This window comes from Pleurodeles waltl, chromosome 3_1, assembly GCF_031143425.1.
Source record: "Pleurodeles waltl isolate 20211129_DDA chromosome 3_1, aPleWal1.hap1.20221129, whole genome shotgun sequence".
Taxonomy (NCBI): Eukaryota; Metazoa; Chordata; class Amphibia; order Caudata; family Salamandridae; genus Pleurodeles; species Pleurodeles waltl.
This window is the reverse complement of record NC_090440.1, coordinates 35650998-35664129: the sequence shown is the minus strand read 5'-3', so window position 1 is coordinate 35664129 and position 13132 is coordinate 35650998. Positions and strand designations below refer to the sequence as shown.

Sequence of the window (13132 nt, the reverse complement as noted above, 5' to 3'; positions counted from 1 at the left end):
AAAGTCTCACGCTTCCGGCGGGAAACGTGTGGTCTTTAAGAGTTGCTTCTTTGTTGCAAAGTTGCAGTTTCTGTGGAACAGGGCTGCTGTCCTCATGAGTTCCTTGGTCCTTTTAGATGCAGGGTAGTCCTCTGAGGCTTCAGAGGTCGCTGGACCCTGGGGGACGCGTCGCTGTTGCAGTTTTTCTTGAAGTGGGTAGACAGGCCGATAGCGTTGGGGCCAAAGCAGTTGGAGTCTCTGTCTTCTCTGTAGGGCTTCAGGTCAGCAGTCCTTCTTTGTCTTCAGGTTGCAGGAATCTATCTTCCTAGGTTCTGGGGGCCCCTAAATACTCAATTTAGGGGTGTGTTTAGGCCTAGGAGGTTAGTAGCCAATGGCTACTAGCCCTGAGGGTGGCTACACCCTCCTTGTGCCTCCTCCCGGTGGGGAGGGGGTCACATCCCTAATCCTATTGGAGGAATCCTCCATCTGCAAGAGGTTGTCCTGACTGGCCAGTGACTCCTCCTTGTTTTTCTCATTATCCCCTCCAGCCTTGCCGCCAAAAGTGGGGGCAGTGGCCGGAGGGGCAGGCATCTCCACTAGCTGGGATGCCGTCTGGTGCTGTAACAAAGGGGGTGAGCCTTTGAGGCTCACCACCGGGTGTTACCGTTCCTGCAGGGGGAGGTGTGAAGCACCTCCACCCAGTACAGGCTTTGTTACTGGTCACAGAGTGACAAAGGCACTCTCCCCTTGTGGCCAGCAACATGTCTGGTGTGTGGCAGGCTGGCAAAGACTAGTCAACCCACACTGGAAGTTGGGTATGTTTTCAGGGGGCATCTCTAAGATGCCCTCTGGGTGTATTTCACAATAAAATGTACACTGGCATCAGTGTGCATTTATTGTGCTGAGAAGTTTGATACCAAACTTCCCAGTTTTCAGTGTAGCCATTATGGTGCCGTGGAGTTCGTGTATGACAGACTCCCAGACCATATACTCTTATGGCTACCCTGCACTTACAATGTCTAAGGTTTTGCTTAGACACTGTAGGGGCATAGTGCTCATGTACCTATGCCCTCACCTGTGGTATAGTGCACCCTGCCTTAGGGCTGTAAGGCCTGCTAGAGGGGTGACTTATCTATGCAATACGCAGTGTGAGGTTGGCATGGCACCCTGAGGGGAGTGGCATGTCGACTTAGTCATTTTCTCCCCACCAGCACACACAAGCTGGCTAGCAGTGTGCATGTGCTGAGTGAGGGGTCCCCAGGGTGGCATAAGACATGCTGCAGTCCTTAGAGACCTTCCCTGGCATCAGGGCCCTTGGTACCAGGGGTACCAGTTACAAGGGTCTTACCTGGATGCCAGAGTGTGTCAATTGTGGAGACAAAAGTACAATTTAGTGAAAGAGCACTGGTGCTGGGGCCTGGTTAGCAGGCCTCAGCACACTTTCAAATCATAACTTGGCATCAGCAAAGGCAAAATGTCAGGGAGTAACCATGCCAAGGAGGCATTTCCTTACACTGAGGTCACGTAGAAATTCCATTGGACAGGGAATCCAAAAGGATGGAGCAATCTGCAAAGAAACCGTTGTCTTCTTCCAGCATGGCTCTCAAGTCTGCAAATGGTACCTGTGTTCTCGGTAGATACGTCCATGCTCTGATGAACTCCGCTAGGGCTGTGGTTCCTGACCTGCCGCAGGATGTACAGAGACCATTTGGTGAACTTCTATCTGATGCTCAGGCTGCGGCAAAACAAATAATCCAGTCTTGTCTGGATTCCACGGTGGCCAGAGCAATCGGTACATCTATTGCTACCAGGAGGCACGCTTGGTTGAGGTCCTCTGGGTTTTCTTCTGATGTACAGACTACTTTATTGGATTTGCCCTTTGATGGAGAGAAACTGTTTGGTGATAAAGGGGACTCTGCCCTAGAGCGCTTTAAAGATAGTCGGGATACGACAAGGTCTTTGGGTCTGCAAGCCTCTTCTTCTACCCCTTTCAGGTCCTTTCGGAGGTTCAGGGGGTTTGGGTGTGGAACCGTTTACCGTGGGAGACCCCAGTCCACGGTCCAGCAGCCTACCAGCCTCCCATATCGATTCTTTAGAGGGCGGGGGAGGGTTCGGACAAGAGGGGCTACCCAGCAGCACCCTGCATCATCCTCTTCCTCTGGAGGACAACAGCAAGGGAAGCAGCCCTAGTTTCCCCCCTTTTTCGACCACACCTCTCCTGTAGAGGGAAGATTATGTCTTTTTCTCCATGAGTGGGAGTTAATTACATCAGACTCATGGGTTCTAAACATTGTGAGAAAAGGATATGCTCTCCCTTTTCAGGAGTTTCCTCCTCCCATCCCTCCCCGTCCCACGTTTTGCTCAGAAGACCATCTCCTGTTATTGCAGCAGGAGGTTCAGATCCTATGGTCAAAAGGATCGGTGGAGTTGGTTCCAGAGCAGGAAAGGGGTCAGGGTTGTTATTCAAGATACTTCCTGATCCCCAAGCAGGACGGTCGTTTTAGACCAATTCTAGACCTGAGGATTCTGAATTTGTTCCTCAAACAGGAAAAATTCAAAATGCTGACTCTGGCACAGGTACTTCTGGCATTGAACAGAGAGGATTGGATGGTGTCTGTCAACTTGCAGGATGCTTACTTTCATATTCCTATACTCAAGTCGCACAGGAAGTATCTCCAGTTTGTGGTGGGGTCGCAACACTACCAGTTTGCGGTCCTTCCGTTTGGTCTTACTTCAGCACCTTGAGTCTTCAAGAAGGTGATGGCAGTGGTAGCAGTAAGTCTCAGAAGGAAGGGGGGATCGGTACTCCCTTACCTGGATGATTGGTTAATCAAAGCCAAGTCTTCAGAGCTTGTGTTGCATCACTTACGGATGACAACTCAGTTGTGGTTCAGTCTGGGTTTTACGATAAATGTACCCAAGTCTCACCTGGAGCCCTCTCAACGCCTCCTGTTCATAGGGGCAGTACTGGATACAACATTGAACCATGCCTATCCTCCGCCTCAGCGGATTCAGGACATTCAGGCGTTGATTCCAATGTTTCAAAATGGAGCAGTTGTTCCAGTCCTCAAGGTCTTACGCCTGCTCTGTTTGTTCGCTTCTTGCATTCTGTTGGTCACTCATGCACGTTGGCACATGAGGGCTCTCCAATGGTGCCTCCGCAGGCAGTGGTTTCAACACAAAGGAGATCTTGAGGAGTCGATAATGATTTCCAGAGACGCTGCAGCGTCTCCTGACCTGTTTTAGCCAGGTGAAACACTCCCCACGCGCACAGCACCACCGAGCTGTGCCCGTGTCTCACCCTCCCCGCCCTCACTGCTCCAAGGGATCGAGGCACTCCTGGACCCGATCCGCTCTGGTGCCTGGTAAGCGCTAGAGCGCTTTTCAGCCTCTTTGTCTCTCTGTCCATCTCTTTTGCATTTCTTTGTCTGGTTGCTTCTGCTTTGTCACTTTTCTGCTTTTTCACTTTTTCTGCTTTTGCTCTTTTTTCTACTTTTTTCACTATTTCAGCTTTTTCCCTTTTTTTCTACTTTCTCTCTTTTTCTGCCCCCCCCCCCCCCCGTTTTGCTCCTTTTCCCGCACTCTCTCCACTCCCCCCGCACCCCCATTCGCCCGCGCCTCCCGCCTCCCAGCTGCTCCTCCCTCCCCCTCCCTTCTTAATTGCGGTCGCTGCGCGCTAAGGTGAGTGTCTCCTGACCTGTTTTGGCCAGGTGAAGCACTCCCCGCGCGCACAGCACCACCGAGCCAAACCGTGTCTCCCCCTCCCCGCCCTCGCTGCTCCAAGGGATCGAGGCCCTCCTGGACCCGATCCGCCCTGGTGCCTGGTAAGCGCTAGAGCGCTTTTCAGCTTCTTTGTCTCTCTGTCCATCTCTTTTGTATTTCTTGTTCTGGTTGCTTCTGCTTTGTCACTTTTCTGATTTTTCACTTTTTCTGCTTTTGCTCTTTTTTAAAACTTTTTTCCCTTTTTTAGCTTTTTCCCTTTTTTTCTACTTTCTCTCTTTTTCTGCCCCCCGTTTTGCTCCTTTTCCCGCTCTCTCTGTGCTCCCCCGCCCCCATTGCCCGCGCCTCCCAGCTGCTCCTCCATCCCCCTCCTTTCTTAATGGTGGTCGCGCACAGCGGGCTCGCCGCCAGAGGCAAGCCCGTTTGCGCCTCTCCGCGCCTGGACCGCGCCCAGCGCCAGAATCCCTGGACCCAGCAACAGCCACACCGCCAGCCTCCGCTACTACGCCGGCACCCTCCTCGCACTCATCACCGGTCGAGACACCACTTGCTTCCAGGCCACTCCGAAAAGCACACACGGACCATTCTCCTGCCGCAACTGCAGCTTCACCTGCGTCAGAGCCTATAAACCTCCCAGGACAAGACCAACCACCTCCACTGCATACTCCTCAACACTCGCTCCGCACGTAAGCACGCTATCGAGCTCTGGGAGCTGTTCGACACCACCGCACCCGACGTAGCCTTCCCGACCGAAACCTGGTGGAACGACTCCTCAGCGCCTGACATCGCCATAGCCAAGCCGCACAGGTACAAGATCTCCTGCAGAGACCGCATCAACAGAACCGGAGGAGGCATAGCCATCGTCCACAAGGCCACCCTCGATGTCCACACCCACCTGGACGACTCCCTTATCTCCGCCGAACTCCTACACTTTCAAATCCACACCCACCCCAACACCATCCTCAGAGGAATGCTCGTCTACAGACTTCCTGGACCCAGGGCACTGTTCAGCAACGCCATCGCCGACCTTGCCAGCACCCACGCACTCGCCTCCACGGACTACATCCTTCTCGGGGACCTGAACTTCCACCTCGAAAACAATAACCTCGGCCTCAGACAAATTGTCAACGCACCCACCCACGCCGCCGGTCACACTCTAGACCCCATCTTCTCCACAAGCAACCACATCACCTTCAACCGCACCACCGAACTCTACCGGACTGACCACCACTGCTTCCACTTCACCTTTAAGAAACAAACCAAACACCACCACACCAAGCGACCACCCCGCCGATGCTGGAGCAAAGTCACCAAAGACCAGTTGACCATCGCCCTAGCCCAGAAACCACCCACCGACCCTGACATCGCCGCCCACAACCTCAGGCTGTGGATCGACGACTGCGCCAACCGCCTCGCACCACTCAAAAAACCCTCCAACAACCAAACCAACAAGAAAGCCACCTGGTTCACCAACGACCTCCAAGCCTCCAAACGCAACTGCTGTAAACTCAAGAATAAATGGCTCCCCGAACACACACCCGACAACCACACAGCACTCAAGAACACCACACGCAGTCATCACCAACTCCTCAGGCTAGCAAAGAGATCCTCCTTCAAAACCCACCTAGAAAACAACGCCCACGACTGCAAAGAACTCTTCAACATCGTGAAGGAGCTCTCTAACCCCAGCGCCACCGTCAAGGACATCCCTCTCTCCCAAGAACTGTGCGACGCCCTAGCCACCGCCTTCCACCGAAAGATCGCTGACATCCACGACAGCTTCAACACCCCTACTACCTCAAACACGCCAGTCTCCCCCTCCACGAACCCCACCCGCACCAACCGCCTGACCTCCTGGACCAGCATCAACGACGACGAGACTCGCAAGACCATGAATTCCATCCACTCTGGATCACCGTCAGACCCACGCCCACACCACATATACAACAAAGCAGACACAGCCATCGCACCACACCTACGGAAGATCATCAACATCTCCTTAGAAACAGCAAGGTTCCCGGAGAGCTGGAAACACGCCGAAATCAACGCTCTACTCAAAAAACCAAAGGGGGACCCCAAAGACCTTAAGAACTTCCAGCCCATCTCCCTGCTCCCATTCCTGGCGAAGGTCATTGAGAAAATCGTCAACACACAACTTACCCATTACCTCGAAGACAACAACATCCTCGAACGCTCCCAGTCCGGATTCAGACGGAACAACAGCACCGAGACCGCTCTCTTCGCTGCCACAGACGACATCAGAAGCCAACTCAACAATGGAGAAACATCAGCCCTCATCCTCCTAGACCTGTCAGCCGCCTTCGACACAGTCTGCCGCCACCACACTCTGAAAACCCGCCTCCACGAAGCAGGGATCCAGGAGAAAGCCCTCGACTGGACCACATCCTTCCTCTCCGGCAGAACCCAGAGAGTCCGCCTCCCCCCTTTCCAATCCGAAGCCACCAACATCATCTGTGGCATACCCCAGGGCTCATCCCTCAGCCTGACGCTGTTCAACATCTACATGCCCCCCCTCGTACAAGTGGCCTGCCAACACAACCTCAACATCATCTCCTACGCCGACGACACGCAACTCATCCTCTCCCTCACCAAGGACCCACACACCGCCAAAACTAGTCTCCACAAGGGCATGAAGCCCGTCGCCAACTGGATGAGCGGCAGCCGGCTGAAACTGAATTTGGACAAAACGGAGGTCCTCATCCTTGGGCCCTCCCCCTCCACCTGGGACGACTCGTGGTGGCCAGCCTCTCTGGGACCCCCACCAACACCAACTGACCATGCACGCCACCTTGGCTTCATCCTCGACTCATCCCTCTCCATGTCAAAGCAGGTCAACGCCATCTCCTCCTCCTGCTACAACACCCTCCGCATGCTTCGTAGGATCTACAAATGGATCCCAACCGAAACAAGAAAAACAGTAACCCAGGCCCTCGTCAGCAGCAGACACGACTACGGCAACATACTCTACGTAGGCATCCCGTCCAAACACCTGCTACGCCTCCAACGCATCCAAAACGCCTCCGCCCGACTCATCCTCAACATTCCCTGCCGCAGCCACATCACCCCCCACTTGAGAGACCTGCAGTGGCTCCCCGTCGACAAGAGGATCACCTTTAAACTCCTCACCCACGCACACAAAGCACTCCACAACACCGGACCAGCCTACCTTAACAACAGACTCAGCTTCTACACCCCCACCCGACAACTCCGCTTTTCCAACCTTGCCCTCGTCTCCATCCCCCGCATCTGACGCAAATCCTCAGGCGGCAGATCTTTTTCCTACCTCGCCGCCAAGACCTGCAATACCCTCCCGTCCGACCTAAGACAGATCCAGGACCTGCTCACCTTCAGATGACACCTCAATACCTGGCTCTTCGAGCAGTAGCAGCACCCCCGCCTTTTTTCTTTCCCCAGCGCCTTGAGACCCTCACAGGTATGTAGTGCGCTTTATAAATGGATTGATTGATTGATTGATTGCAGCGTAGTTACGATGGTGGGCTGTGGATGGCAACCTTTCTCAAGGAAGGCCATTTTCACTGCCGCCTTCGGTGGCCATGGTCATGACGGATGCTTCCACTCTAGGGTGGGGGAGCCTGCACCTTCATGTCTGGAGATTGAACGGGGCAACCTGAGTTCCTTTTCACTCCCACCAGGTGTAGTGGATGTTATTTTAACTGCCAGGTGACACTCCACTAAGACCGTTTATGCCAGCAGGTGGGCAAAATTCGTGGCTTGGTGTGGAGGAAAGCAAATTGATCATTTGAAAGCCCACCTTTCCGATATTTTATTATTTGCTTTAGATTTAGAAAAGAAGGGTTGTGCAGTGGCTACAGTTAAGGGTTATTTGGCTGCTCTATCAGCCTTTCTTTGCTTCCCGGATCAGCCCTCATTGTTTAAATCGCCTATTGTGATTAGGTTTTTGAAGGGTTTAGTTAATAGGGTTCCTCCTCCTCCTTTTCATGTACCTCAGTGGGACCTAAATCTTGTTTTAACCTTTTTAATGGGGTCACCTTTCGAGCACCAGCACTCTTGCCCGGGAAGGTTTCTGGTGCTTAAAACAGTTTTTCTTGTTGCTATAACCTCGGCTAGGTGGGTTAGTGAGCTTCAAGCTCTTTCTGTTAAACCCCCCTTTACCTTGTTTTTCCCGGATAAAGTGGTGTTGATAACCAGGGCGGCTTTCCTGCCAAAAGTTGTCACTCCTTTTTGTATAGGGCAGACCATTACCCTTCCATCTTTCAACCCTCCTCCTCACCCCTCGAAGGAGGAAGTGAGGATCCACCGTTTTAGCCTTAAAAGGGTGCTTAATCTTTATATTGAAAGGATGAAAGACTTTCGCCTGGAGGACCAGCCGTCCATGGGGTATATTGGACAGAGGAAGGGCAGAGCAGTCCATAAAAGAACATTCTCCAGGTGGGTCATTCTTTGTATCAAGATTTGCTACTCGTTGGCAAAGAAAGTTCCCCCTGAGGGTATCAGAGCCCATTCTACCAGGGCTAAGTCCGCTACTTCAGCCCTGGCAAGAGGGGTTCCAGTGGTGGACATTTGCAAGGCAGCAACTTGGGCGTCCCTCCACACCTTCGCAAAGCATTACTGCTTGGACTCAGAGGTTAGGAGGGGCTGCCATTTTGCGCGATCTGTATTGCAGAACTTCTTGGTGTAACCAGGCAGGCTCCCACCTCCGAGTGCGGTACTGCTTTGAGACTCTATTCATGAGGTGAGGAATCCACAGATAGTTGTATCCATCAGAAGAACAAATTACTTACCTTCGGTAACACTTTTTCTGGTGGATACAATAGCTACCTGTGGATTCCTCACAGTCCCACCTGCCTCCCCGTTGCCTGTCTGGTTGCACTAAGATATGTGGTTGTATAGGTGTACGTATATATTTGTCTTTTCCTGTATATATCAATGCTGGTTTTGATTATATTGCATCATGGTATTTTTATGTATATATGTATTTATTGGAGTTATTGTGAGGTCGGTTCTCACCAGTTCGCCTCAAAGGCACGTAAAAAATGGGTGAAACTGACGTCAGCACACCGGCGAGGACCTCTTATTGGCACGATGATATCAGACGGAGTCGCGTGGAGCTGTGCAATTGTGAGGTCCTCGTCGATGTGGAGCAATGGGAAGAAGATTTTCCGTCGGATGATGGTGCATGGGTGAATTCATAAGGTGATGAATCCACAGGTAGCTATTGTATCCACCAGAAAAAGCGTTACCGAAGGTAAGTAACTTGTTTGTCTCGCTCATAGCCCGTTCAGAACCATTACGCTACCCAGCCTTATCACTGTAATTTTCTGAATGCTCTACAAGCATTATCAAAGGGCAGGCAATTTAAAGTGAAGCAGTCTCACTTTTCATGTGAGCGATCACATGCTGCCGATTGCTCACCAATTTCATTGGCTTCTGACAAAATGGACGATTCATTTCATAATCCACTCCTTATTCAGTATGTATTGGCCCCTCTCCAATATGGTGACTGAGAACATCGACGCGGGTAGATGCATCTGGACACCTACTGTGCACTTCACTACCATCTCATGGACCTCGCTGCAGAGGAGCATCGCCAGTGGGAGTCTGTAAATGACTGAGAACTTAGCTCTAGAAGAAGGGCTTTCCTGAGAATTGTGCAGAAGCCTATCATTAATAGATCGCATTACTCATCATGGTCACCATGCGCAAAAACATTTAAAAACACTGAGAGAAACCAAGAAGCATAAGTATGTTTGAAAACACGCCTCCCTGTAAACTGCGTGTATAATGAATTACCCTTATAGCTCTTTAGTCACCATTGAGTTTCACAACAGTAAATGCATAAGGTGAAACCCATAATAAGGCCCCGGATGTCTTATGTCTCCAACATGATGATAGGCTCATTTCCCCTGCTTCAATATTCTTATGTTTCTAAGATGATACAAGTAATAGGGATTAGTGTTAAATGAAGTTAATGTATTCAGTTCACTCACCACTGAAGGATGCCACGGCCTTGGTGGAATTAGAATTTGTAACCTGTAGTTTGTTGCATAAGTCATCAGCGAGCGCTTCCTCCTCGAGCAGTCTGGCTGGCATACTACCTGGGGGCGACTTCGCCTTCCCCTCCAGTGCTGAGATGTTTCTTTTACACATAATTCATCAGTCAATATTGTAGAACTGGAACAGAATTGCAAGAGCTTTGATAAGCAATTAAGCTGTTTTAATTGAACTCACTTAAAAATATATTTTAAAATATATTGCAACATGGAAAGAGATTCCTGCTCGCCTGCTTAGAATCCAGCACCGTATTGAGTAACTGGAGGTCCATAAATATTTAGTGCTGCAACCTGTCAGAAAGGGGAGTTTTTATATTCAAAGATTCTCCAAGGATTCGTCCTCAATTTATGTGTTTTCTCATAGACCTGCTTTTAACATTAGGCAGGCTCTTACCAAAGGGCCTTTGGAATGAAAATATTATAGTTAATTAATATCATAGTATTGTGATGTCATTTTTTTCTCATAAGTGAGTAGCTAAGTTGAAGGTGAAGGAAATGATCTATAGTTTCACAGGCACGCAGGACTGCCGCATACTATATAGTTAATGCCACCAAAGAGTACACTGCCCAAATAGTGGAAGAAACAAATTCATCAATTGCTTATGTGGTCACAAACTCAAATGTGTTTTGCAATTTCCTCTTTGAGTTCGACTTGACAACACAGTTGTCTGCAAGACGTATTGTCATGGGCGTACCATTTAGGATTGTCCTTTGCAACCACTACACTGCCTTTGCGAGCCCTGGCCTCAGAGGTGGCAAGTTCAATGCCAAGAAAACAGTGGGTGCACATCCAATCATGGACGTCAGTAAGGCTTCACTCTCTTTGTTTTCTCTCAAATTTTTTTATTACACTAATAGTGAAAAATAAAATATTATTCACTATTAATGTAATAACAATGTGAATATGCCCTTCCATGGCAGCTGGGGCAAGTAAAAATGCTTTTACATGTATGTTTTGTGCGTGATTGCGGGTGAGAGTGTGTTTATGTGAGAGTGTGTGCTTGTAAGTGTGAATTTGTGTGTATGTGTAAGTATGTGCCTGTGAGTAAACGTGGAGGTCAAAGGGCGGGTGATGTCACTTCCACTACTCCTGGCATTTTGGTGAATTGACGCCAATACGTATTGTCCCCGATTATTTGAAATATACAGCGTGGGCTTTGGCTCCAGCAAAAGAAGTGCTATTTTTTCACTTCGTGTTTTTAGTTGTTTGATGGTTAGTTCTGCTTTGCATTGCAGTACATGAGGGACTGTTTTATATCTGAAAACTACACTCAGTCATCACACGTTAATATTTTTATCTCAGAGAACAATCCTTTTTTCGTTTTTTTCTTGTACTTTAGTAGTCTTTTTTATTGTTTTGGTCAGAAATCAATTGCCAGCCTGACCTTAAAATGGACGAATTACTTTTCCATCTTTGCAAAGTGGGAGGCCTGACACCGAAAATGGCAGCCCCGTCTGATCGTGGCTCCTGCTCAAGCCCTGGCCTCCTTGTTATTACCATGTACTTGCCGGTCTCTGCGTATGCTTTCCGCACAGCTGGTAGCCCATGGGATGCAGGGGCCTAAAGTGTCAGTCTCACAGGAGCTTCGAGGCACACTGAATACGTATATAGTGTATTGTGCTCTCTCGAAGCGCTTATAAGTTGTACTGAATAGCAGGTCTTCTAGCCCAACTCTTGGTTGCACGTGGCGGCGCTGCTGGTCAGTCCTGGTTATCATAATTCTCTAACTCTGACCCTGCCCTGGGCCCATTCTTGAAGCAAGTGTCAGCACTCCCAGTGTGACATTTGAAGCAGAATTCAGCAAGACAGTTGAAATGTGTGAAGTAAGTGTGTGACAGAACAGTAAACTAGGAGTCAAAAAGGCTCCATTTTAAGCATGCATCTCATGAGGCCACTGTTACTAGATTAGACACAGCTGCATCTCTCAAAAGTCAAAACAAGTGGGGAATGTTAGCTGGGGGATGCTGCAGGTCAGGTGCTAGGAAACGGGGGGGGGGAGAGATCCAGGGCTGTGGCCTGGGCCTAGTTGGGGGAAGTGTGTCGGGCCTGGGCTGTGCCCTTCGCTTCTCTTTAGTAGCTGCTAATTTACCCTGCGGGTTGTTTTCAGATCCAGTAACACAGGCATAGTAGAGTGTTATCCTGGGGGGATAGTGTCTCACCATGCTAACAGTGGGTGAGACACTACCCCCCCAGGATAACACTCTACTATGCCTGTAATGTGAGACTGAGTGCCCCCAGTCGCCATTATGGGTTTCTCTGACCATACTGGCTGGAGGAACCTGAATCCCTTTGAAGCGCGATGGGCTGGACCGGTTGGCAAATAATAAAACTGGGCGCAACCAGAGAATCTCCAAGCTTCAGGGATTTGTCATGACCCATTGTTGACTGGAATAGCGCCTTTTGGCACTGGAGCTCCACCACTTTGAACTGACAGTAGGAGCGGGGTTGGGGGGAGGGAGCTTGCTCTTTGAACTTTCTGCGCATATTTTGGGGCAGTCCACCCAAAGTACTCAAACCTTTCTTCTCCGAACCCGTGCTGCCCAAAGGCACTGGAAAAGAAGGTCTGTGGGACACTGCAAGGAGAATGCTTTCTGCCCAGTAAATGGAATTGAGCTGTTCTCCTTTGACATCAATCTCTGTGTGAAGGACTGTGTTTCAGAACTGAGTAAACCACATTCCCAACCTGGTTCTTCAGGCGATCTGTCTTTGATAAGAAGGATTTTTGTTTGAGGAAACCAGCATTGTGGAGCGGTGAACTCAGAAGCCTAGAAGCTACAAATGCTTTGGACCTAGAAAAAAGTTAGAGCCTTGAAGGAAGTGGGCTTCCTGCTGAAAACCCAGCACTGAAGAGTTGTGAGGTTAAATCTGAAGTGTCCTCTGAAGCTAGGGGCCCCACCTGTGATGTGTTGAGAAGCAAAGAGCATACCTCCGTTGGTGTGGTGCGCCTTACAACCAAGAGCGCGGAGTGTTGTGAAGTGCACTATGACCTGCTGGAAGGTTGTTACAACTTTGAAAAACTCTTTGAACCTTTTATACAGTGTTTTTCTTGAAGGAGCAGTGGGCATCATTTTAAAGGAATTGTGCCCGAAACCGTCTGGCCTCTTTTAGGCATTCCTGTGGCTACCTGCTTTCCTTTCCGTAAACACTATCAATGTACCATTGCCCCGGTGGACGTTTTGACTAATGAGCTACTTTCTTGCAGTTTTTTCTATTTCTGATTATGTTCTTTCAATACAATATATTTTTTTAAGTGGTAAGCCCTTGATTCAAACCTTGAAGTACATTGTAAACCATTGTCTTCATTTTTTAAACTAATTTGCCAACAGATCTTCCGGTTGCTAATATGTACAAAAAATATAAGTTTTTCTTTGTGAGGTAA

The 13132-nt window shown here is 49.6% G+C and overlaps 1 protein-coding gene across 3 annotated transcripts in view; it reads left to right on the top strand.

Moving 5' to 3' along the window:
• Positions 1-13132, top strand: part of PRDM11 (PR/SET domain 11) — a 230238-nt gene that overhangs the window by 206397 nt on the left and 10709 nt on the right. The gene's annotated exons all lie outside the window — the stretch shown is intronic.